This window comes from Equus quagga, chromosome 3 (assembly GCF_021613505.1).
Source record: "Equus quagga isolate Etosha38 chromosome 3, UCLA_HA_Equagga_1.0, whole genome shotgun sequence".
NCBI lineage: Eukaryota > Metazoa > Chordata > Mammalia > Perissodactyla > Equidae > Equus > Equus quagga.
The window spans coordinates 22,254,545-22,281,656 of NC_060269.1; positions in this window are offsets into that span (position 1 = coordinate 22,254,545).

The following is a 27,112-nucleotide window of genomic DNA, read 5'->3' on the forward strand; positions in this document are numbered from 1 at the left end:
TAACTTGCATTATCTAATGCTTAATCAGGTTTGCTACTTTTTCAAATACTGACGTCCCATACCTTCTTTGCTGAAGTGTCTCTTCAAATTTTTTTCACATTTTAATTTGGTCTGAAATTTACTGATCTTCTATCCACTGAAGTACTGGAATTGATGCTTTAATTAAAACAAACGCTAAACAGTGCTTAACAAATTGCACTTGTATCTGGGATCGTGGCTCAACTTTAAACTTTGGGAAAAACATTTATGTATACATTGCTGTTGGTAATGTCTACTATGGAAGGGCAGTTAAGAGGGATCAAGCTTCTGGAGATTCTGAGGAAAATCACAGGCTCTACCTGAAAAGACCACCCGCTATCAGTACCAGATCATGAGGAGTACCAATCACCAGGCGTCATGTCACGCACTGATCATCCGTTTTGAATAATGCTGGATTGGGTCCCCAAATTCTGCCCAGCCTCAGTTCAGTCCTGCTTTGATGAAACTTGAACGAACACTCCCTCTTCTGATAGTGCAGGACATTTTTATTTAGATGCCAGAATGGAGTGTCAGAGCTGATAGTAATGAAGGGTACAGTGTTGGAAAAAAGGCAACCTCGCCAGTGCAGAGAAATGAAACTAGACAAAATCTGCTTGCGATCTTGTACTTAGGAAAGCAGTTTAACACACTGCCTCTGTTAAACATTCTGGTTCTAGTTTTCCCTTTTAAATGAAGAACATTTAGAGCTTTTAGGAAGTAAGGCAAATGCTATGTACTTTCATGATTGATGTATTTTCCTCCTAATTCTCTTCTAACATCTAAATCAGTGCTTTCTCATTCCTGCATCGTGTAGATTGCAAACATGTTAATAACCTTCCTGGTCTATAGTTATTTAAAGTATGAAGAAAAGGAGTTGACCATACCAATCTATCGTATATGATATTTACTATACAGAGTTAGAATTTATTTTCACATTTATTGGCACATAAAGGGCAGTTATTCTTCAAACTCGTTTGTAGCCCCAGCCCAGCCCAAAGGGAATGGCGCAAGCTCTTCTGTAGTTCCTGGTTTCCTTGCATCCACTTCTAGGAATTCTTCCTTTGAGCCTTCATCTTATTAATTCCTGCACATTTGTCAGGTCTTAGATTCAAATTGTCAATTTTTCAGAGGGATTTTTTTGCTAACATATGTTACGAACCCGTATATAAATCAGCTACTTGTGTTTTTCTCTCAGATTTTCATGTCCTCATCTTTTGAAATCTTCCTTGTTGTGCTTATTATCCATTTCCTCCACTAGACTTCAGCATATACTTCAAGGATATACTGATGATAATAGTAAAAAGTCTTTGAGATGTGTTTAGATTTTAATCTCCTGGATGTTTTCTCTATATTGTGAAAACTATGACATGTACTATAGTATACAACAGACATTGTATTGCTCTAAGAAAACCCCAGATACATTAACAGCTATGTTTTTGTCTAGTGATCAAGATTCCATGCTACCACTGCTGCTGCCCAGGTTCGTTTCCCAGTAAGGGAACCACACCACCCATCTGTCGGTTGTCAATACTGTTGTGGCTACGTGTTGCTGTGACGCTGAAAGCTATGCCACCATTATTTCAAATACCAGCAGAGTCACTCCTGTGGAGAGGTTTCAGCAGAGCTTCCAGACTAAGACAGACTAGGAAGAAAGACCTGGCCAAGGACGTGGCCACTCACTTCTGAAAAAATTGGCCATGAAAACCCTATGAATAGCAGCAGATCATTGTCTCATGTAGCACAGACAGGTGAGAGGATGGTTAAAAAAGACTGGACAGGGTTTTGCTTTCCTGGACACAGGGTCGCTAGGAGTCGGAATTGACTCCTCAGTGCTAACAGCAGCAACAGCAACAACAAAGCCCCCACCCCAGAAATCCTCTACCTGCTCCACTCCAGTGACCTTTACCTCATATTCCAGCCATCTCCCCTGATGTGGCTATACCTTATACCTTGTCATCATCCCACATTGTACCATTTTCTTAATCTTCAAACCTGAAATATGAACCCAACTTCCTGTGGTCCCTCTGTATCTACTCTTTAGTTTCACTGGAAATTCTCTTGAAGTTATTTGACTCATCTCAGTTCTCCAACGTAGAATATGACCCATCAAAGTGACTTTATGCAATTTTCTCTCCAAGTTAGTATTGGCAGCCAGTCAAAGAACATACTTTCTGTTATCCTCAAATGCGTAAGAGTGGAAGCTGAGAAATTTTTAGAGAAATTCTGCTTATTTATATCACTAAATTTCATGTTATCTATCCTTAAACGTGATCGCTATTTCTTTTTAGTTATTTAATTTTGGCCTGTTGAATCACCTCTTACGCAAACTGTTTCTAAGAATTGTTGTGTCCATTATATCCTTAACCCTATTTCTGGTCTTCTCACTCAATAGCAACCACATTTTCAACCTGTGCGAGCAATTTGAGAAAACAGTTTTCAATTTGCTAGCCTTATAACTTCTCTTTTTATCCTTTTCATATATATTTTATATATGTTTTCTCTTGATATAATATATGACTTATAGTTTGTATATTATTATTTTTTTTTGAGGAAGATTAGCCCTGAACTAACATCTGCTGAGAGTCCTCCTCTTTCTTGCTGAGGAAGACTGGCTCTGAGCTAACATCTGTGCCCATCTTCCTCTACTTTATATGTGGGACACCTACCATAGCATGGCTTGCCAAGTGGTGCATAGCTCCAAACCCAGGATCTGAACGAGTGAACCCCAGGCCGCCGAAACAGAATGTGCAAACTTAACCGCTGTGCCTCTGGGCCCCCATTATATTTTAATACATTTTATATATATAAAACTTACAACTATGTTCCCTTTTCTTGGCCAATTCCAAACTACATGCCTGTCTATCTGTCAATACCTTCCTTACTCATGTCCTGCAGGGTCAGGTGCTAAAATTTATTATCTCTTCTCTAGTATATACATTATTTTTTCCTCTCTTTAAAACAAAAACAAATAAAACACCTCCCCTTGAATATGAAAACCTCTTTCACTTCTTCACTCTCACTCTTTGTGTCTTTTTATAGCTCAAATTTTCTAGTCAAAAATCATGGAATAAAGATCTAGAAGTATTTTAAGAGTTGAGCTGGAGAGGCCCTTGAAGATAGTCTTCTTTAATCATTTTTTTTTCTTATTGATGAGAAATAAAGATCCTAAAAGTTAAGAGATTCGCTATTATCACAGTGCTTATTGTGGTCATTGCTGAGAATAATACCTAGAGTTTAAAAATATAAAATTCAGTTTCTGTCACCCAAGGAAGTCTCTAAAACATTTTCCATGTCGAATGTTTTGTTGGTTATTTTTTGGTGAGGAAGATTGGCCCTGAGTTAACATCTGTTGCCAATCTTCCTCTTTCTGCATTAGGAAGATTGTCACCGAGCTGACATCTCCCTATTGCTTATGACATCTCCCTATTGACATCTTCCTATGCCAGTCTCCCTCTAATTTATATGGGATGCCACCACCAGTGTGGATTGACATCAGTGTGGCTGTCAAAATGGGAGCACATCAACTTAACCACAGTGTCATGCAGCTGGTCTCTCCAATGCTTTGTTTTTGACTTGTGCTTGCTTATAGGAACCAAGACAGAACAATGCCAGGTGGGCAAAAGGCAGAACTGGTCCAAACCAGAAAGATCTAAGATGACAATAGGGTGCCCTGGGTAAAAGGAAATGTGTGTAAAAGGTGCTGTGTGCAGGAAGGGAAGATCTGCACGTGCCCCAAATGCCCTGCCCCAAGTGATGACGCAGAGACCCCTCCGCCTTCACAACCCATAAGAACCCTGATCACCTTCCCTTCCAGGAGAAGGTGTTCAGAGCATGAGTTCTGCCTCTGTTCATTGATCCACAAATGATGTTTCTGCTCTATTTTGAACCCAGGCTTGTTCTATTAAAGCAGCTGGCTCTGGGCCAAAGGACCCACTTATGGGTCACCAGTCCCTCGTGGTTTGGCAACATTTCCTTTCTCCCATTAAACTATTCTTTCTCCACTCACTGTGTTTTCTCTTGAAATCCAGGTTTTTGAACTTATCCTGCTTAACCTAAACTAGAAATATTTCTCTCCCATTTCTTTCTCCAGGCAAAGAACTAATTTACGAAGTCCCATATATTCTACCAGCACCAAGCTGAGGCACTCCACTCCTCTTTTTGTTACCATTAACTCTATAGCCCCTGACCTTATAAAATCTCCCCTGTGCGATCGTTCTCCAAAGGCTATAAAATTAAGCTTCTAAGTGATTCCTCAGTTACACGTGTTTACCGACTCCCAAGTCCCAGCCATGCTCTGCACTGTGGTGGATTCCTTTTATAAAAGTGAGCTCTATTCAAAATATTCCCTTAATTACTTTACTAAGTAAAAACACATTTACATTCGCTGCATCCTCCATCCATTGAGTACTTAGCATGTGTCAGACTTACGATGATAGATCTTAAAGTTCTGCCACTGAAGAATAATTGAAGATAAAGAGATATACTTTAATAGATAATGAAGGCTACATACTGTATCACAGGATTAAAATTATTGGCATATTGCATTTGGGTGGAGATTTAGTGAACAAATAAGCCTTTATTTCTCCCACTACGAATAGATTCAGCCATAACCGCTCACTCTGGCCCTCAGGGAACTCTGTAGGATGATGCTAGCCTCCATTTTCAGCTTATTTTGCATTTTATATTAAGGATATGTAAAAATGAGACAGATATAGTTAGTTTCTTTAAAATAGAAAACATATTACAATCACAAAGTATAGGAAAAGAAAAAGCGATTCAAATAAGCAACATTACATTAGTGATTTAGTTTCAAAGATCAGGGTTTGACTAAATGAAGGAGGACCAGGCAACTCAAGCAGTACCACTTGGAAAGATTTGTTTCCTTAAATGGTGGAAAGTCATTGGAGTTTTAAGTATCACGTATCCAATAGCCCAAGCATGAAAAGCAGAGGCAGCAAGGATTACGAAGCTGTGGTGACCAGGAGTTGGGAAGGGAATTGCTCCCATACCTTCCCTGTCTCTGATCACAGGCAGAGCCAAGGGTCCAGCTGCTCTTAACATTTCACTCTGTAGCTCCTCCAATGCATTCCACTTTATGCGAAAAGAAAAGAAAAGAAAAGAAAAGGGGTTATCATACAAGAACCAAGTTAAGATGGGGAAAAAAATAAAGGCTGAACTTTCATCACTCTATCTCTAGCTGTGAAACTCATTGATGTTTTTAAAACTGTCAAAAAGCAGCTGCAGTTGCTATTTCAAAACAAAAAAAAAGGAAGAAGTCCAAGGAATTATGTTCTTTGAAAGCTAGGGAGCCGTTATGCCCAGGAGGACCTGTAAGCGAGCTTGGCAGCAGTGATCCACAGACTGCGACAGCCAGCAGAGGAAGAGCCATTCCCTAGCATCCGCTAGTCTTGCGTCATTATGTGACTCATGGATCTTCTTATCCCCGAAGACCTGTTCCCACAGTTCATGGGAGTGAGCAATCATGACGTCGATTGTCTAGTGCTTAGAACACTGGGATTTGCCAGCTCTTCCACCCGTGGCTTTAGTTCCGAGGACTGAAACAGTCACGAAAGGTGGGCATGCCAGGGAAACAATGAAGAAAATGTAGTTAAAGCCTGGATTTAATAAAAAGGACAAAAAATAGGAAAAAGAATGTTGTTCTTTGAAGAACATAGAATATAGTAGTATTAAAAATATGGATAGACCATTCAGAAATGTGGGAAATACTTTTGAGGTAAAACAAAAATTGATTTGATAGTTTAATTTTTAGATTATTTTAGTTTTTCAAGTGTGGATGTTCAAATAAATAGTACAACTTGTTAGCGTGTTCACGGATCAAAGGGAGCTTGAAAAGGATAGAGCAAGGCCCTGGAGATTATGTTTCACTGAGGCCTATTTTATTTTGCACAATTCTTTAATGGCTCACTTTGACTAGTGGTGGTTATTGTGAGGAAAATGATATTGCATGACTTCTGCTTTAGAGAATTGAGGTACAGGCAAATATGTTTCCCTATGTGTGATGCTGTTTTCAATAAACCGGTTCAAAACACAGGTCTTGAGCAGTTAACATTAATATTCCCTAATGACAATATTAACACATACTTTGGAATTATTAAATGAATCGATATATGTACAGTACTTAGAATAGTGCCTGGCATGTATTAGACACAATAAGTATTTGTCATATTAAATATTATATTAGATTTCTGTGGTGGCTGTTTTAACAACTCAAAAATTAATTAAAACATGAATCTTCTCAAGCAGATTATAGTTTTATAAAGGAGATTATATATGTATATTGTATAAATACTTGTGTGGGGGGGGTGTGTGTGTGTGTACAAGCTCCATAATAAAACAAAGCAAAAACCACAGAAGAACAAGAGTGGTGCTGGCCAAATTCAGTGAGGATTCAGGGGAGGGTTAAGATTACATTTATGGGGAACATGAGATTTGGGAAGATAAGATAACATGAGAGCTGGAAATTGATGATTGGGTTGGATTTGAAGATCTGTATCAGGGGTATTCATTCCGGGCAGTAGGAACATTAAACACATAGACTGGGAAATGGGAAAAATGGGAAATACAATGAAATCTGTAAGAAATGCAATTTGGAAAAGCCAAGAGTTTTTCATAATGAAAAATGTCAAATAACCCTGGTTATTTAGAGATTAGAAAGACTGTACAGGATGTTTATTCCATGACAGTAGTTTGAACTAAATCTGTGATGATGCAACACACTGAAAGTTTTTAAAGGCCCTGAATTTCAGTCCTTATAGTGATGAGCTATTTATACATGTATGCAATAAGGAGTAAGATGTGCTAGAACTAAATGAAATAAATGCATATGTGGCCTCCAAAAATTTATCATCTCAATCTCAAATGGACCTTTATTACATATTTATATATATATTTATATATATGTGGAGTACCTAGACCCTTTATTTTTATTTATTTATTTTCTTATCTGGGCTTTTGTGTCTGGCTTCTTTCACTCAGTGTAAATTTTGTTTGTTTAGTTCAGTTTTTTTTTGATTCTTTGATTGAGGGCATATTGGCTTATAAAGTTATATAAGTTGCACATTATTATGTATCAGTTTCTGTATAGACTGCATCATGTTCACCACCAATGGTCTAGTTTTTATTATATTATATATGTTTACTCATGCACAAGGGTAATGATGTAAACTTTGTCCACTGCTGTAATTTCAGTGAGTAAAAGGATATTTCTTGAATGAATATATAAAATATAGAAGCAAATTTAATATAAATATGTTAATTCAATTAGTAGTGAAGCAAAGAGAAGCCATGATAGAGGCTTTATGGCTATTTATTAAGGATTTCCTTTTTTCTCTACTGGACTGCTAATTGCATGAGGAAAAGATTACAATTATTGTGTCCAACATTTTCTCCCCAGTTTCCAATAACACAGGCTCTAACATACAGTAGTACTAGAAAAATATCTGTTGAGCACACACATTTTCAGTAGTATGATCATAATCTACAAGTATGATTTTTTAAATCACTTAAGTTATCGTGAGATTCTTCTATAATATGTATGTATACACACATAATGTAGCTCTATAACATAAATTTTAACAGAAGAAAAGTCTTCTGTTTTATAGAATTATTAGAATTCATTTAATAAACTACCTACTGCAGATACTTTAGATAATTTTACGTATCATAACTATGTGACCTATGTATTTATGTTGAAGCTTCAACTACGAGCTAACAGATCAGATTATGTTATACGTCTAAAGGAAAATTTATGGAACTGCATATGCATATACAATGTTTAGTATGTATTATTAAATTATTCTCAAAAATAGTATAACACTTTTCATGTATATCCAGAAGTGTATGAATGTGTCTGTTTTCTCGCACTTTTGACTTGCTGAGGTATAGTTATTTTCAGTCTCTGTCAAATTGGTAGGTAAATAAAGCTTATCTATTTTTAAGTTAAGTTTGGTGATTAAGATGCTCGAACACACTCAATATGCTTATTGTAAATTTCTTTTATTTTTTGAATTAAATGTTTATGGCTTCCACTCAATTTTCCATTGCTTTTTTCTTTTTTTGACATATTTATAAGCAAAATGTTTGCATTAAATATTAACATTTTATGCCAAATTCAATGTAACATGAATAATTTTTCAAGTTGATATGAAAAAACTTTTTTCAGTTTCTTAATTGACTATGACTTTGTATTTGTATATATAATTTCTGGTTATTAGGGATTAAACATTGCATCTTTTCTTTTATACTTTCCATACATAATTTCCATAAATGGATATTAATGCTCTAAAATGGTTTTTACTTTCCCCTTCAGCAAAGCGTTTTTCTCTTCACCTTGTTCAAGCAGATAGACTTATCTGTGCCCAAACTTAAGGTATGCTGTATGACACAGAATAGAATAAAAGTGCTTTTCTCTGACTTTGATGGTTGAAAACCTAGGCATTAAGGTAATGTGAAGGTCAGAGTCTTGAAAGAAACATCATAAGAAAACTAGGGCTTTTCCCACCACCTTAACCAGAGACGATAATCTTGACTTGGAGGTTTGCGGGATTGAGGAAAGTAAAATGATGAAAGTTTAGGGAGGAAACTCTACTCTCTACATCCTATGGTAGGCCTTGGATTCGGGAAACATCCCTAATTACTTTGGTGAACCAGATCTGAATGCATAAAGGATGAATGACAGATTTTCCGAGTAGAATCTAAGGGAAGACGGGATAAACTCAAAAATGAAACAATTCCGGGTATGTGTGAGCAGAAAAGACCTCAAAAAGCCTTATAGCTTGATAAGCTTTATTCCCACTATTCACAGGGGCTGCAGTGGGACCATTGTAATGTGCCATAAAGTAACATGAAAATAGAAGAAATAGTTCCCAGACCTGTAGAGTCCATGAAGCAGGAATGAAGGGCAAGTATGCGGTCAACTTTGAGGACCACTAACTTAGGACCGGATGAGTGATTTATGCTCAGTAGCAGCCTCTGTAATTATTTGAAATCAAGGAACAGACCTGAGCTCCTTTGAAACCATGATACCATTCAAACACCATCTCCCACTCCAGCCTTAGGTACAAACCAACTACATGGGAGAAGGACCTTAAATTGCTTGAGATTATATTTACAGCAAAACTGCAGATCAGGAGCTTGAAATGATAACAAAATTGATTCATAAATAATTCAATAGTTGCATATCTGACTTTGTGAACAAAAATGTATCCTTACTATGACCACAAAAGAAAACTATCAACCTACTATTTTTCTAATACTTTTGTCAAATCTACTTTTACATTTAAATGGTTGGATGTATCCATTTGAATTTATTTTTGTGAAAGAGAGAAGGGAGGAGCTAACTGTCTTGAGGAGGAAGCGGCCGTGAGTCCTGAGCAGTAGACCCCTCCCAATGTGTATATACCGCTCAGATTTCAGATTTCAGTTTACTCCCTGACTTCTGAGTGAGCCAGCCTCAATGAGGAAATATTGCATAAATATGGAACCCTCAGTTTGTATTATCTCTGATTGTCAAGTTACAATTAGTTAATCTACAAGTTAATATGGTCAATTTACCCTATGAAGGTTCTGTTTTCCCAGCCTCTCCTTCTTCTAATAATTGCTCTTATCTCTAGTCCTTTATCCTGCCTGTTAGGATAAGATATTTATGCAAAAATATTCAATAGGTGGCTGCAAGGTCTTGTCTTTATTTTTGATGTTATTCATCCACTGAGGTATATAGGCTTAGAAATGGATATTCTCGGTAGTTCCAATGCTTTTCTCAGAACTTAACTTCTTTTTATTACAAGACCACTGTGCATTATCTACATTTTTGAGATCCATCAATATTTTAAAAATGATTTCTTGGGAGTAATTTATTTATGTATCTGATATAAACCTGAATTTACATGAGGCTAATTATCTTGTATTTATTTTTCCTTCAATTTCTATCCCAAACTTTACTGGAGACGTCATATGAAGGTGTCACCTATTTAAATAGGAAATATTCTGAATTTTAAAAGACAGATATATCAAAGGGCTTCACAATGTAGGCCTGTACATATTGGGCTTTACTATAAGACCCTTTCAGAAACTCTTCCACTTACTTGCCAGCTCACATGCTGGGCTCTCGAATAGGATTAACATGTTGACCTCTGCTCTTCTCTTCCAAAATGTTCAAAATCATACTGTATGGGTCATATATATCATAGCTTGTGGGATTTGGGGGTTGCTTTGGTTCATTATAGTTGTTTAAGAGGTGGAGGTGGTTTTCAGGGAAGTTGCATTTCTGACCACGGTTATTCTAGTGATTTTCATGAAAAGTTCTTAGAATTGACTTCTAAAAAAATTCTTTTGAACAAAATACAGGTAGTGAATTGGAGGGGAACAAGACAATGTAGAAATGACATTTAATGTTCCCAGCAGTTAGTGAATCAAGTTAAAGGGCAAATTCTACTTGTACTCTAGGGCTCTGTTTTAGAAAAGTATATATATTTTTTCCTTTGCTGTCCAACTGGAATCCTGGGCCAAATGAATTGTCCTGTTGTGAGGTTCCTTTCTGCAGAGAGCTAGCTGTTGGGTCTAGAGTCCAACCGACAGTGTGTGCTTGGATAACCAAGTGGAGCAAATAACACAAATGTTTTATGAGATTTGAAATTAAATAACAATGTGAAATCTCTCTTTTTAGGTAAATAATGATCAGCATTAGAGTAAATGATTTGAGTCTCTACCATGTGCTTTCAAATTCTATTTTATGCTCTCTTCAAGTAAAGATATGAAAAATGCTGTACTGAGATCTGTAATGATTCTGAATATAGTTTTCTGGAGGGTTTCAGTGACGCCTCTGAGGCACATTCTCTGCAGTATCTTTGCTTGGGCAGTAGGTTTGTTTCTCATTAGTTAGGAAAGATAAGAGTGTTTTTCATCACACTGTGGAACTCTCATCTCAAAAAAACAGCCAGGGAGTTGCACAGCTATAGGTTAACCCTGATGGTCATTAACAGTATCAGGTTTGTCAGGAGAGTGAAGAGTGATCACGTACTTCATAGCAGGCTGTGGGGAGGAATCGCTGTTTAAGGGTAAGTTGGAGCTGCTCATTAATGGAACACCTGTCCAAAACAAATAACACACGCTGAAGCAGGGAACTGTTGCTTTTAACTTACCTGAGCTCAACGTCCAAGAGTAATCGTTTTGCTTTCTAAGTTCAACATACAAAATTAAAGGTAAAGACCAAACGAAATATTCTAACATATTGCTTAAAGATTACTAAAAGAGTTCCACGTTTCTATATAATTGTTATTGTCAATTTTTTATGTTTATGTGGGGTTTTTAGCGTATTTCTGATACAGTGTTTGGCATATAGTGTTATAATTGTGTCTCTGTATTTATGTCCAGCCCATGCACATAGTAATTTCTGAGAAGGAATGGACTGTATCCTCATTTCTCATTCATCTTTTATCACAGATCCTAGCCTATGATGTAGTAAAGATGAAACTTGATAAATTAATATCACTAAAATCTTTGCATTATTTTAGTAAAAGTTAAACCTGATATAATATTGTGCATCAAATAATCAGAGCAAGTACTTAATACCTATGCAATCAAAAATAAATTATATATGGTAGCATTTGCCAATTATGTCTTAAATAATTACTGTACGTGCACTCTTAAGTGACATTTTAATTGCAAAAATACTAATCTGTACTTTGAGTCTTCAAATTATTTTCAGAAATTGTATGCTGTGATTCAGAATGATAATCCATGAAAATTTCCTTCAGTGTTGTTCATTTGAAACAATTCTCTGCCATTTTCAGAGAAAGTAATAATAATGGTAATAGTAATATCAACTAACAATGATAAAGGACTTATTAGGGGCCAAGTGCTATGCCAAGTGTCACTTACATTTTCTTATTTAATCACTACAACCACCCTTTGATGCCAGTAGTGTTTACCTGCTTCACAGATTGGGTACTGAAGCACAGAGAAGTTCAGTAGTTGGACTGAAGCCACAATGGTGCTGACTAGGGGGATCCAGGTTTCAAAAATAGCCATTTAGATGTCAGAACTTTTGTTCCAAATCAATTGGACAAGACATACTATCTATCCTCCACTTTTGAGAGTCAGGTAATCGTAAATTTCACCAGGAGAAAAAGATGTACTTGTTAGCTATCACTAAGCAAATGCATATTCATGATTCAAAATAAAAATGCTAAATATTTTATTTCTCTAGTTAGGTGACTGCAAGACTAATAGTATAGTTTTATTTATTTTTTAATGTTTAGGAAATTATGCATGATATGAAACTCGGTAGTTTATCTTGTAAAATGAAGGGTTAGAGGCTAAGTCTCATTAGCACCATGGTCCAATAATTGGTTTACACATTTTATAATAATATGAGTGTACAGATAGCAGTCATTAGAAGCAGTAAAAAAGTGCATGTCATTGGAATAACTTTGAAGAAAATATATATTTTAGGATTAGAGTTGTTAAAGATCCAAAATAAATTAGAAATGAAAAAAATCTCTTCCATATGAGTTTTGAGAATCTGAACCATGTATATCAGTCGAATAAAGAAAGTTGAAACCACTCTAAATAGCTTAAACACTAGACATTTACTATAGGAAATTGGCTTCAAAGAACATCGGAAGGACTAAAAGTGCTAGAAGTGAAAAAACAAAACAGATCCAGGTCAAGAGCACAAAGAAAGCGGAGGTGATGCCCAGAGTACACAAGATATTAATACCCCAGGCTGGAGCCCCGGCGCTCACACTTGCTAAAACATGGTTGGAAATGCTCTTGCAGTTCATTCTGGATTCACAACAGCAACACAAATACTGCTTCTCCCTGGAATGCTGGATTCACAGATCATCTCCCTCAGCTGCTGTTTCCATGACTGCCAGAAATTCTAGTTATCGGGTTTAGAGGCAGGAATTTTCTCTTGTTCCTCCATAATCTGATCTTCCACCAGTTCCTGCTTTTGGAAACACCTAACAGGAAGTCAGAAGGCAATTGAACTGAAGAAATAGAGTTTGCATACCCTCAGCCCAGCAATACACGGCAGGATTTAGAAAGGTGGGTGTTAGGCTGAGAGATCAACACAGAAATAACTCGCATGGCATTTTACATGAAAAATTACAGCCCCAACTTCTATGTCTAGAATTCAAGGAGCATTTCTTTGTTTTTAAGATTTTATTTTTTTCCTTTTTCTCCCCAAGGCCCCCCAGTACATAGTTGTATATTCTTCGTTGTGGGTCCTTCTAGTTGTGGCATGTGGGACGCTGCCTCAGCGAGGTTTGATGAGCAGTGCCATGTCCGCGCCCAGGATTTGAACCAACAAAACACTGGACCACCTGCAGCAGAACATGAGAACTTAACTACTCAGCCACGGGACCAGCCCCAAGAATCCAAGGAGCTTTTGTGTTTACTTGAAGCATTGTTGGTGTCTGGGACATTAGATTTACAATATAAACTTTGTGTGCTATTGAAGAATATTGTAGAATTTGGGTTTACTCCTGGTCCTTAGATGTCTGACTTTGGATACTTTCGTGAATTCATTTTGGATCTGCACTGCAGTAGGTCACACATAATCATGAGTGTATTTAGGTGTCTTTTATACTAATACTGTTGAAAGAGAAATCAACGCTGAGAGCTATAATAGGCAGACGTGAGAGTGAAGACTAAAAGCATACTTAGAGATACCAACTCAGCTAATGAAAACTGTGTGCCTGTCTCAATCAACCCTTAAAATTATGATCTATCCATCTGAATTACACCTACTTGTGTCTCTTTACATCTGCTCCAATATACTGTTCTGTAATCTACTTATCCAAACAGCCTTTTAGTATCTTTTTATAGAAACTTCCATGTGAACTACCATGTCTCAACAGGTACACAAAGAATTGTAGGTTTTTAAAGTTTCTGTTTATTTACTGAGATAACGCTTACTCTCACAAACATGGTTACGATTGCTCTTTTTTTAATATGAATGGAAACAATTAGAGATTTATTTGGAAAGTAATAAATAGATAATTAGAACACTCGGGATTATTTAAAAACTCTTACTTTCCTGTGTAATTTAAAGCCAGTGTAGATTTCAAAGAATAAATTGAAAGAGGCTGACACCAAGTGAGGAAATTCCCTGCACTCACTCCAGGCTTTGTGGTCTTCACAAATTATTTCATCTCCCTTTCTCTTCACAAATATCGAACATTTATATGTAACAAGCAAGGAGATAAGAGCTTCCTGTGAATAGTCTCATTTAATTTTCACAACAACTTTAAACCTTGACTACTATTATCCTCATTTCACAGAAATGAAAACTGATGTTCAGATGGAAAGCTAACCCAGGGTCAGTTTGTCAATTTTGGAGCTGGAATCTGAAATAATATTTGTTGATTTCAAAGTCTGTGCATTGAGCATACAATAGATTGCCTCCTTCTTTAAGCTATGTTGGTTAATTTTATTTTTACAACAAAAGGCAAATAATAACAGATATTCTTAGGACCATAAGAGATCAATGAAATGACATGTAAAGTAATGACCCCATAAACCAATCAGTAAACTTATCTCCCATTTCATCTTTCCATTCTTCTAGAATAAAACAAAGCAAACAAACATTTTAGAAAAACAATAATGTTAATGACAGATGACATGAAGTATGTCAAAAAGGATACAAATTTGTAATGCATTTATTGAAGTTAAAAGTCGAACATGTAACTATTCTAGACATATCAGAACGTAAGTGAGTGCTTCACTAGATAAATCAACAGTAAGATGCCTATTATAGAATCAATGGGTTAATTCAATTTTCATCTTACAAAAGCTTCCACTTAAACTTGAAAGACGTTAACAATAAATCAATATGGACAAAGCACAATCCGTTGTAGAGTTATAGTTTAGTTAGATAGACAAATATTTAAAGTTTACATTTATTCACTCATTTATTTGCAAGTATATATTGAATGCCACTATATGCCAGGAACCATGTTAAATTTTTACCTGTTAAAAAGAAGACATTCTGAGCAGATTCAAAAGTGCAATGGAAACTGCTATATCATGATAGCACATAATTGGTCCATCTAAACCAATCTCACGGCTCAACTACACGTAAGAAACAAATATCTCTCAAAATATCTGTGCCAATTTTGGAATCAAACTGTAAACTAAGATTATGCACAGAAGGGGTTTCCTTTGATTTTTCACTTCTATCTCTGAAAGCTCCAGGAAATAGCTAACTAACATCAGCTTTCCTAGTACAGCAGAAATGGCAGGACTTCAATAAAAATTGTTTTTGACCTCAAAATCCAGAAACTGGAATTTATGATATAAATTTTAATATTTTTAAAATAAAAATTATATAGTAACACTACTTAATAATTAGTTGTTAACACCTTAATTAATTCAATGATGTGATAGATCACCTCTGAATTTGACACAATATTAATTCACACTTGTAAATCTGCTAATTTTGTTTTATATGTGAAAGCATAAACAAACTTTTACTCTGAAAAAGATCTCACTGGGGATTCCAAGTGTATAGTAGAGAATGCTGGAAGAGTAAAAGAATTTGTCACTGTTCTTTCTTTTCAGCATTTCATGCTCTCACTTAATAAAATTATTTGACTTAACTTAAAAAGCAACTTCTATGTTGTTCATACTGTGAAGCCAAAAATAGCTATTCCTTCCCTGTACTTCTTTTGACAGAATTAAATTGCATTTCTGATGTGTCAAACTGGAGAATCTCTTGTTGGTTTATGACATGGTGCAACACAAATATACATATAAAGTATATCCCAGTGTGACAAACTACATATCTTTTTAATATTAAATTCTAGCTATGAATTCACACATTTGTATAGCAATAGTTTGGATTTTTAAAAAGTGGCAAATGGAAACTAGCCTAACTAATACATGTTCATGTGAAGTGTGAGCAAGTCATTTTCTGCCTGTCTTATCTTTTAAAAATCCAAAACTCTTCTAGTCTATTCTTTATTTTTTATTTAGAGCTATTTGCAATATAGCATTTCTACAGAGTTCTTTGATTCTCAATTACAGTGCAATATTGGACACTATATTGGCACCATTGTTATAATGACAAGTTTGCAAATTTAAATTAATTCCTTTGGCCTCAGCATTCCTCAAATTTAAAATAAAAGAGGGAGAAATCATCATCATATCTTATTAATTATCATATTTTAAAATATGAGTTCACTTAGATAATATATAGTGAGGATTTGGCTGAGAAGGGTGTTAGAATAAGACAGAGACAAAGTTAGGGATGGGAGAGGAAGTGAAGGAGGGAGGGGGTGAGAGAGATGGCTAGATGGCTGATATGTTTGATATTGGAGCTGGACAGCGTACAGTATTTCAGTCACTCTGGTACACTAAATCTTCTTCTGAGAAAAATATCCACTGTTTGTACTTTATGAGAAATCTCCATGCTGTGTCCTGGATGATACTGCCATCCTGCACACCACTAATTGAGTCAGAAATTAACACTTAAGCCAAAGTCAATCATTCCTCATTTTCCCGGTGGTCAATGGGGTAGATTGAGAAAGACAATATCATGCAGTGTTTAAGTTTTACCCTGTCTTCATTGCTTACTAGCTATGCGATCTTTGGCAAGCTATATGTAACTTCTTTGCATTTCTTTTTCATCATTTCTTTTTTTTCCGTCGTCTTTTTATTTTTTAATTTATTGCTTTTTCTCCCTAAATCCCCCCAGTACATAGTTGTATATTTTAGTTGTGGGTCCTTCTAGTTGTGGTATGTGGGACGCAACCTCAACATGGCCTGATGAGCCGTGCCATGTCTGCACCCAGGATCCGAACCGGCAAAACCCCGGGCTGCCGAAGCCGGGCGCGCGAACTTAACCACTCGGCCGTGGGGCCGGACCCCCATCATTTCTAAAATAAGGAAAACATCATTAACTTTTAACAAGTTTTTATTAAGGAAGACTTAGAATAGTATCTCTAAACATTTAGAACTGAGAATAGTATATAATAAGCATTCCATATTGCTTAGTAACTAATGGATCAAATCAGATCCAATGAATGAGTAGACACAAAGGAGTTGCAAAGAGGTGAGAATTGATAGTATAGCACTGCAAAGTCCAACACACACACACCTTGATAAATTCATAAAAGAAATGTCAAGAAAATAGACACTATGAGGTAGAAATGATATTGCAAAGATTTGAAAATTGGAAGAGCATAAGTTACAAAAATGTATACATTGATGCCCTATATCTCTGGTTATTAGCATCTGTTTGAGAGGTTTTGAATACCCTTAGGGCTTACAGCAGAGAAAATATTTTAGAAAGTATGGAATATGACCAGGTGTGGGTACTAGAGCGCGCTAGAGTGGCGCAATTATAAGCAGTTCTAAGAGAATAAAGTGATGAGGTTGTGGTGAAACTCTAATGATAAACTTCCAATTACCAAGAGATTTAATTATACAACTGCCAACTTATTTTCCGTGCTTCCTTATGTCTCCATTTATCCTCATAAATCAAAATCCCTATCACTTCAAAGTATATGACATAACTTTTTTCTTTGCAACATAAAAGAGTAAAATTTAGTACTCTACCTAATCTACGACAGCCATCAGATTTAGATCAACACATGATCTAAATAGATGAGTCTATTTGCATCTGTGGTAAGGAAATCTACTGAAATAGAATGCAATTTGAGAGAAAAGAATACATGTCAGATATACATACCTGGTTCAGGGAACTAAGTCAGGATCCAAGGGAAGGGAGATTCATAGTAGGGTAGAATGAACATTCTCATCATTAGTATATGTAAGAAATATTACATATAGTTAAATTATTGGTAATTAGTTAAATATAATTAGTTAAAATTTAACAATTTTCAGGGGACTAACAAAGCTAATTTATTTAATATTTATATAAAATGATCCAAATGGGTGTATGTTACTTAGTCAATTAGTTACTTCTCTGGTGTCTGGCTCTCCTCCAGGAAGTGATTCAAGGACACGGCACTCGTTGGCTCTGCTCACTTCTATCAATATCTCCAACTGCATCTGCATTCAGTTAGAAGAAAAGGGAAAGAGAAGAGAAGGCATGAGTACTTCTTTAAATCTGTGGCCCTGAGGTCGCACACAGAAATTTTGTAGACATTCTATTGGGGAATTCAAGACTATGGCCAAACCATATGCAAGAGAAAAAGAAGCCAAGGATCCAGTAACAACCCCACAGTATGGAAGGGGAGTTACAGATTTTCATGGTGACAAATCTTCCATAAAGCACATCAAATAAAACTAGTTATCATAAGAGCAGGGTGGTCCTTTCATGCATGGCAAAAGGGGATGGAGAATCTGTTAACCATCTCTGCTATCTAGGAACCCAGGATTCAGATAAATTTTAGCATTGTGCAAAAGAAAAAAAAAGTTCAATGAAGAGCTAAAGGACGGAGTAAAAATGTTTTTTTCCTTTGATATAGTGAAATTTGTTAAGAAATCCCAAATTAGATGCACATACCAACACACCAATAGAAAACCTTATTGATTTGAAAGGAAATATATCATCATTATTTCATATCTTAAAGCATTTACTTAATAGAGGCTCACTTAATATTTTCAATTAATTATTTTAACAAATTACATTTGTTAAATTAATAAACCAAATTATTAGACTCATTTTGAAAAGAGACCTAGAGTTTATCTAGTTTAATATCCCAAGGAATGCAGAAAATATTTTAAAAATATCATTAAATATCTTGTGCTTGAAGAGTTGTCCTTGGTGAGTTCCACTGGCAAGAAAGTTATTATTTTTTTCGATTCCTTGTTCCATGATTAAATTACTGTAACAAATTTAAAAATATGCCTTATATTCAAGTAATATCTATCTGTCTTAGTCCCATGGGGCTGTTGTAAGAAAATACCACAGACCATGTGGTTTATAAACAACAGAAATTTATTTCTCAAGGTTCTAGGGGCTAGAAGCCAACATGATTGGATGAGAGGTCTCTTTCTGATGGACAACACAATGCAAGCTTGAGGAGACCGCTATGGTTATTTCTCATATTGTAATGGCTCAGTGGTCCAGCTGGAGATGGTATTCTCTGAGGCTGTCAATTTCTTGCCTTTTATGAACATTGAATTCACACGAAGATATGTAAATTGAAGCATTAAAAACAGCTTCTGGAATTCAAGTAACCAGCAGCTGCCAACTGAAACCAGAATGTATAGTGTTTTTTCCTGTGGTTCTTGTTTTCTTAGGCAAATTGTACTTTAGTCTGTAAACAATACCAACATGCTGATCATGCTAATGATTTCCATTTATTTTACTACTGAACATTAAATTAATATAATTTGAGCAAATGGATTACTCAGGCATTAGTAAAATGTCTTTTATAGCATTCAATATCTGAAATCACAATATGCTAAACCAAAATGAAGCAACAAACAGACCAAAAAAATGCATAATGACTATTTTATTAACGTGCAGTAATTTTGAATAGACTGATAACATATGACTGTGGCTTTGTTTGGTATATTGTTTATGTTTTCATGTTTTATTTTCTGGACATGTAAGAAACTCCTTCTTCTTTTCTCTTAAGCAATCTTTAACTTGTAATATGTAAGGAGACTATGCTTTTGAAAACATAAATGAAGGATTTGTAAATTACGTATATTTTTTCCCCTGCACGACTCACCTGAATTTGGAAACTCTTATTCAGTATTCTTATTTTCATGGCAATATAATTATTAAATATAAGTTTGATAAGAATCTGTGCCCTTTTTTACAAGGATATATTTGAGAACATTAATTATATGACCAGTCCTTCCCTGGAATGCCAGATTTGAGAATGATGCTAATATAATCAGATATAACCAACCACTTTTAAGAAACTAAGTTTAACATTATGGAACCAGTGCTCACAAAGTCCTCTTAGGGAAATGGGCCTGGTATCTGCCTTCATGGTTCCCAGTCTTGTTTTTCAGGTAAGTAAAGAAGATCATTTTTTGTCAGGCCTGAGAATCTTAGGATATTGTAGAGTCATTAAGGAGAGAGGAATTTGCTCAAACTTTTAGGCACTGCAGGTGAAATCAGATGGAGATCTTATGGCTTGGTTTCATAGCCTAAAGAGGCTTTTAAAAGTCCAATCTTAGATTCCTTATGAAATCTTCCAGGGAAACAAACTCGAGTGTCTTTATAATAAATTACCATTCCTGGCTCTCCCATATAAATGTCTAATGACACTAGTCTTATTTTATAATAAAGAACAATCTACCTTTGAAATTACTTTTGATCAAAAGAAGGTTAATTATAGAGTGAAATTTCTGTTTAAGTGAAAAACTATGCATCTTCTATAGCACGCCCTTCCCAGTTATCAGATTGAAACCCTGTTCATAGTCTTTGAGCTTTTTTGTAACTTTTTGTGAATTACAAGTAACTGATGGATATTCAAATTCTGTTGTATATGGATAAAATTTAATTGAATCATTTTTTCCTTCCCTGTAAAAAACAGTTTTGTTACATTACCACAAGACAATAGGACTAGATCCTATTACTTTACCCAAATTGTCAAACTTTACCAAATTTTTAATTCTTTGGCTATAACTCTTTAGCCTAACTTTTCCAATTTTTCTTTCTCAAGCCTGATTCGGCATCACTAAGAACTAAAAACTAGCTGTTCAGATCCCCATTTGGACTCTAAATTTCCTTCCTGCTGGCTCTTTTATCCTACAGATCTGAAGAAGCTCTGTGAACAGAATGAAACTCATTGACTTGATATAAACCTTTACCACAAGACTCTACACAGCAGCACATCACGGGTGGGCCAGTTTCTCCATGGACAAGCTGCTGTCTGGACCACTAAGGAAGACTGATGAAATGTTGGGTCATGTAGGTTCTTATTTAAGAGTAAACAAGACTTTGGGCAACATCACCAAGAGCTTGACATCTTACCTTGAGAACTTCGAGAACCTCAAGCTGTGGTGCTGCATGACTGAAAGATTCTCTTTTACAGACCTTTTTAAATCCACAATACTACATTCTTCAGGCTTAGCTCTGGAACTTTAATACAACCTCTTATGTAAATATTTCTCTTTTTTTGTTTTAGTCATCCATCTTTTAGATGCCTGATCTCCAAGATCCTAAAAAAAACCTGACCTTAACACCACTGTTCAACAGATGGTCCAATTAGTGTTATGAGAAAAACTCCAAAAAGAATCCTCTAGAAACTGTGTCTTAGATCCTGCTTCACTCTACTCCAGAGGTTTAATTTTGCCTCTGACTTGTTCAATGACAAATTATATTTACCCATCTTGATATACAGGAAATTGACAATGTTGCATTTTATCTGAGTCTTATACTCCAAAAAAGCAGCGATGGTTAAGGAATCGCATCCTGTTGTGATCCCAGAAACTGCTAACTGCAAAAGACCATCCTGCTCCTGCATATTCCAGTAGAAGATCTGCCTTCACCTTCCCTCAATGACTCAGATTAAGACCAGTCTCCATCCTTCCTCATGACTCTCATAAGTCTCAATGATGACTCCCTTGTTTACGTGCCTCTATAAAACCCCATGTTAGGTACTCTTCTTTTCCTAAAGACTTTTTTTTTTTTGGTGAGGAAGATTGGCCCTGAGCTAACATCCATTGCCAATCCTTCTCTTTTTGCTTAAGGAAGATTGTTGCTGAGCTAACATGCATGCCAATCTTTCTCCACTTTGCATGTGGAATGCTGCCACAGCATGGTTTGATGAGTGGTGTGTAGGTCCATGCCTAGGATCCCAATCCATGAAACCCAGGTTGTGAAAGCGGAGTGCACAAACCTAACCCCTATGTAACCAGGTCAGCCTCTTGAAGACATTTTTAATAATGAACATTCTCCTTACTGAAATATCCTGAATGAAATCATCTCCTTAGTTGTCCCATGTGTTCTGTCTTCCACAACTTAGTGCCACCAAATTTACCATCCAGATACACAAATTCTTCAGTTCTAAACACATCCAATTATTAAGCATGAATTAAACAAATCCTGTTGAAAATATTATATACTGAGGTGTGGCTAAGACTCCTACTACAGATAAAATGATAGCAGAATGGGGTAGGCATAATCAACAACAGTAATTGATTGTTTACTTTTTTTTGCTTTCTACCTTGGAGTAATATGATAGCAAACTTAATTCTTCTAAAACTATATTATAAATCCTGAAGAGCAGCTTTACATCACTTTGTTTGTTGCAATTAAAACAAAAGTCATGGTGTCATAGGAGAAGAAATTGTAAAGGTTATATTGATTCAATTACTTCAGAGAAGTGAAAGTTTCTCCGTGTTGTGTGCTGGTGTGTATGTTAAACCAACAAAGGGAAGGAACATGTAGATTTTGTTAAATTACAACACCTAGGTTTTAATAGTCATGAAATCATGACTTTGAAGCGTCTCTAAGATCTTAACCCCCACCCTCTTCATTCACCTCTCAATTTCCACTCTCCAACCTTCTAACCTTCTCATACCTCAGGGTGAATTAAAGCACCTAGTCTCTGATGCGTGTTGCACAATATAGTCAAATCATAACAATATGAAGGATTATTACTGGTCCAGAGACAGTAATCCACATGGTATTAACTCTGCTAATGCAAATAATGGGTTGTTGTGGCAGGGAACGTATGCATGTCCTCCAAAGAAGGCTGTTTCAATTATCAATAATTACTCCACCTTGCAGTATTCAGCTATCTTTGCATGTGGCTACTAAAAAACATATCGAAGACTGTTTAGTTATGCTTGGAGTAGGAATATTTCTAGTCTTGATTAAAGACACATAACTAGAGATTCTTGCAAATGGAGAGTGCGTGTGTGTGTGTGTGTGTGTTTGTGAGTGTCCTGGATTCAGTTATTCAGTTATCATGTTAAAAATATTATAAAAACTTGAAATGCTACAAATGCTAAATTAGTCTTTAACCACTTACTCTGACAACAGAATTGGTTCTACCTTAAAAACTTATGGAAAATATACTTGATACAATTTATTGCTTTTAATTTTTAAATTCAAGATTAGGTAAGTGTGTGTGTGTGTAGTATTATGTCATTATGTTTGAGGAAATGTCAAAAGCATGCAACTGATGTTCTGTTATTTGCACACACATCCCATTTGAAAGGCCTCACAGACATCAGATGCTACATGAATGGAATATTTCTTCTTGATTAGACATTTTAAAAAGACCTAATACAGACCTAGAGATTACAAATTCAGAAAGTTACAGGGAAACTTTATCTGTATCAATCAATTTGACAAAAGTCCACTTATGTATTTTTTCTTTTCTTTTTTTCTTTTTTGAGGAAGATTAGCCCTGAGCTAACATCTGCTGCCAATCCTCTTCATTCTGCTGAGGAAGACTGGCCCTGAGCGAACATCCATGCCCATCTTTCTCTACTTTATATGTGAGATGCCTACCACAGCATGGCTTGCCAAGCGGTGCCATGTCCACACCCAGGATCTGAACCAGCGAACCCTGGCTGCCTGAGCGGAATGTGCGCACTTAAATGGGCCGGCCCCTATATTTTTCTATCAAAAATAATAAGTATTGATTTTAGGGATTGTTTAAAATTTAATCCGTCAATTTTTTAAAACTGTTGAGAATGAAAATTAAATATGTGAAAGAGTTATATTTTAATAATGTCAAAGAATAACAGACTCATTTAGTTTCTAATAACTTTTATATCTAAAATGATAACAACTTATAATGTATTGTTCATCACAACTTTGAAGTAACTTAGTCGTCTTCAAAGTCTTGAACTCAGTGTCTGCTTTCCTGGCAGACGAAAGAAGACAAGAACTGTGCTTATCTTGTATTTATGATTATTAGCACTGTGTGTAATTGATACTCAATATTCAAAACGTTTATGAATAAGTACATAAATATATAAATTCATAAAAATGTAGTATAACCCTCTAAAACATGCTTAGCTCTCCTTCATACTTTTCGGTAAGCCATCTGGATATGTGGAGGAATTGTCTTATATTACTACCCATCTGGATATGTGGAGGAATTGTCTTATATTACTACATTTAAAAAGTTAAATGAATATATGATTAGAGAAAGAAAACCAACTTTTATTTTGCCATCTGCTTAAATCCTATATCTTGGTGTATAATACAGTAGCTCTGTTGTTAGAAAAAGGAGTAATGAGGATGAGTAAATATTTACATGCTATGTAAATAACTTACATCGTATCACACAGCTAGCAGGGTCAGTCTTGAATCCCAAACTCAACCTACGTTGACTTCGGAGTCCAGGGTCCTTTCCCTGCACCATTTCAAAGTGAGAAGAACTAGGGTGCATGTGAGTGGGGTGCACAGAGGAAAGTGGTTGAATGCTAAGCCTGCAGTTACAAAATCAGTTAATGAACATTAAATGAAAACCAGCTTTCTCAATACCTCAATTTGTTCCCTGTAATTTGATATATTTCGGAATTCTAGTCTAATTAAGCTTCATTTTAGATGGCTAGATCTTTAGAGAGTTAACAAGAAATATAGATATATATATTCTCATTAAAATATCTCGCTTTGCTGTGCTTGTGTGTGTGTTTGTAAATGTGTTTTTGATTGTGTTTGTGGGGATGAAAAGAGTAAGGACAAGGCTAGGAAGGAAATACACAAAGGCTAGAGAGAGGAGAATTAAAGTGTCTTTAGAATGGTATTTCTCCATTCTGTTCTAGTCTTTGCATGCTTCAAGTTTTCTTCATACGAGATAATGCAGATAATAACTAATTCAAATGCATTGCGAAATAGATGTATCAGCCAGTGTCTTTAAAATTCTTATCCTTAATGCCATTTTCCTTAACGAAAAGTGCTAATTACACTAAAGATATAATTTTACCAAAGAGTTTCAAGATCTATATTTAGACATAATGATAAAGTCAACTACACTTAAAAATTCTATATAGTTTCAACCCTTGAAACTTCTGAATGCCCGTTAACAGTTTAAAAATACGTTCACTATGCATCATTTTTATCCCAGCAGGAAATGGTAATATACATCATACAGCTGCCATAATGGATATGAAGTGAATGTTAGTTACCTGAAATGAAGATAAGAGTCACTTCCACCATACAGGGAAATCGCCAAAGAAGTGAGGTTGAATTGCACAGTGGAAGTACTAACGCCTGCTAAAGTAAACTACTGGTTGAGAAATATCAAATGTGGGCTTTCTCAATATGCTGAGTATTCTGGTATAATGAAGAGGGAAGAATAGGAAAACATAAAGAAATTTAAACAAAGAAATGGATGGAGCAAAAGGAGAGTTAATGTGTTTGTGGCAGTTACTTGGGGGAAAATGAGAAAAAAAAAAAGAGAGAAAGATTAGGAATAAAACTATCAGTCATGACCCACTGAGCATCCTCTAAAAGCAGAGAACACTGATATGTAGAGAAGGGTAATTCTGAAGACCAATAATCGAGGAGACAATAAATACTTATAAATAGCTAGAAAAGAAATACCTATACAAATTTGAGGATTAATTTCAATCGTGTATAAGGGCTTTAGTGATTGCCTAATGCTAAATGTAACAATTAAGTATTTATATTTCCCTATGAATTTGCCTATTTATATTTCACATTTAATTCAAGGTCAATGATGGAAATAAACATTATAAACACTGACTCTTGAGAAATAAACGGTAATAATATATTATCAGAAATGTATCCAGTTTGGTGGAAGCCATGATGGTGGTGCTTATGTGTGTGTGCATGAACCTATATAATCGATATCATGCCTTATATATCCTGTAATTAATTGTTTATTTAATATAAATAAAAGTGAACAACCTCTAAGACATTATTCTGAAAGTATTTACTCATTTTTTTTTAGGTTTCTATAATTTGTTAACTGAATTGCCTATTTTTAAGTTTCCTATTTTCAAAAAATGTGAGAGGACAGATGTGGAACAGAGAAAAGAAGGTTGGGAACAGGTGTTATGAGAGGAAACAGCAAGTGCATGTTTTAGGTGCCTTTCCAAAACAAAGTTTAACGCTGCATCCTACTTTACCATTTCACAGTAGTATTGCCTTCGATACATTATTTCACCACTTTCAGTGTCAGTCTCTTATTTGTAAAATCTGAATAGTGAAATATATTTCATGGGGAATGATGAGGATTAAAATTTAACTCTCAATACAATGCTTATCACAGAGTAAACACTCAAGGTTTAGAAATTATTACAAAATGTTGAGGAACTTAGTGCTCACATACATGCACAAATGATAATTCACAGATTTCTTCAAAAGACCGAACAGTATAACTGCACCTGTTGGGAGTGACTATGGAAATTAATCACAGCTTTAGCAATAAGCAACGCAGAAATTTCTTCACTTGTATTTTGCACTTGGCTTATAATTTTTTCTGCATTTAATCCACATGCAGACATATTCAGAGAGACACATGCTGAGATATTTTTAACGAGAAGACATTGTTCATGTACTACCATGTCTACTCCTATTCATCAGGATATAGTTGAGATCTCCCATGTCACTGCTTCTAAATATACACATAGTAAATAGACAGATGGACTTTCATATCATGGATATGCCAATGTTTAAATAAAACTTTTCACTTTTGATGAACACTAAGGTTGTTTCAAAAATTTTTTACAATATTCTTCTATACTCCAATTTAGGCACATATGATAGTTTTTCTAAAAAAGGAATGCTTGGTTGAGTTTATGGACTTAAAATATTCGGTAAAAACAAACAAATCTGCATCCAAAAAACAATTTCCTATCAATGCACAATCCCACTGCCGTTGGAAGAGAATGTCCTTACCCCACACATTCTCCAGTTCTGGATTTTAGTGGTCTTTTAAATGTTTGCCAAATGGGAACGATGGAGTTTTATTTTTCCAAGTTTCATATCCCTAGTTACTATTAAAGCTAATCATTTTATATATTAACTAACAATTTGTATTTCTTGAGAATGTGTCACATTTTCTTCATGATGTTTTACTTATTTTCCTATTGGTAATTTTGTTTTCTTAATTTTAAGAACTCTTTGGTTACATATGTTGAAAATACTTTCTATCCAGTCTGTCACTTGACTTTTTACTTTATTTACAGTTTCCTTTGTTTTACTTGA